Source organism: Rhagoletis pomonella, unplaced genomic scaffold (genome assembly GCF_013731165.1).
Source record: "Rhagoletis pomonella isolate Grant_MI unplaced genomic scaffold, Rhpom_1.0 Rhpom_scaffold_00002, whole genome shotgun sequence".
NCBI classification, from domain to species: domain Eukaryota; kingdom Metazoa; phylum Arthropoda; class Insecta; order Diptera; family Tephritidae; genus Rhagoletis; species Rhagoletis pomonella.
In genome coordinates, this window is record NW_023458556.1 from 16,767,491 (window position 1) to 16,768,840 (window position 1,350).

The 1,350-nt window shown below is 43.1% G+C and overlaps 1 long non-coding RNA gene across 1 annotated transcript in view; it reads left to right on the forward strand.

Annotated features, from left to right (window-relative positions):
• LOC118733165 overlaps window positions 1-1,350 on the forward strand; it is a 24,292-nt gene that overhangs the window by 19,137 nt on the left and 3,805 nt on the right. The window lies entirely within an intron of this gene.

The window sequence follows — 1,350 nt, forward strand, 5'->3', positions numbered from 1 at the left end:
AAAAAAGGTCAGCGGGTGAATGAACTCCCGACAGTCAGGCAGCCAGCAGCTAGTTTGCTCGGGCCCGAGATGCGGTATCGTCCAACTGCTACTCATTCAACTACGAGTACTACATATGCATGTATGTATGTACATTCATATGTATGTATATGCAGTCGATGGGGCGGCAGCCACTAAAATCGCAGCAGGCGGGCGACCAGCAAACTATCTCGTATAATAATCGTTTAATTTCGCAAATTCACGCATTTATGGCTAACGATGGCGTGATGTAAATTTTGAACACCACATATTGTTGGTCATAGCCTTTACTATTTGAAGTCGATCCGCCTCCCAGGCGCATCACAGGTCCATCTTATGGATCTTAACGCCTAGAATCAGCCAAGTCTCAGATTATAGAGATAAAGTCGAGCTAAAGTCCCCGTACATACTTATATGTCGCGAATGCCTGGATAGCCGAAATAATATATAATATCCGTTCATGATATGCGCTTTTCGAATGACAACTAGTGGATGACTCGTTTATCGTTAATCGATCATCTCGTTTAAATCCAATGTGCTCTCAATACTGTCGTATGGAAGTTCCATCTGGAAAGTCACTACTGCAAAAACCAGTCGCTTGCAAATTTTCGTAAGCAGATGGCTTAGCAAGATAAATTTGTCTCCTAAAACAATCGCAAGTGACTAGGCAGAAAGGATAGGACGCTCTAGCCCCTTGACATCAGGATTTGAAGACAGAAATGGAATGGCTATCCACAGCGCACAATTTTCGCAAAGAAAATGACAGAATTGCGAAGAAAGCCTCCCGGCAGACCGTGCTAAACATTTGACCGAGCTTCGCCCATATCTGGCATACGGTGAAAGGAGCTTATAGCGATTTTCAGAAACCGAACCTGATGATGCGCAGGCGTAGAAGTTTGAAGGTTCAAGTTTGAAAGATGATATAGATTCCTTTTAACCCAAATGTTTCTCTTTATCAAAATATTAATCGATCTAATAGGTTAGATTAGGTTTCGGTGGTTCCATTGGCCCACTTAGGCCAAGTGATACCACTGTTACTCTCTTAATTTGGCTGTAATGTGTTTTAGCTGTAGTCTCTCCATCCATCTAATCGTCTTTAGTGTTCACAAGAGTGGTTCGGTTACTTTCCCTGCGGTTCTCTTGAGCTTGAGCCGCGAGCTTGCACCAAGCTACGCATTCGAAGCTCGCTCACTTGGGTCCTTCTGTAATCTATAGCTATTTTGAAGCTGATGTATATGTAGTAGTTACATATGACTATAAGAATTTGATTGGCTGCTTGCTGCTATTAGTTCGTCCTGTAGCGATGAGGCAGGCATGGACTGACGTTTACTA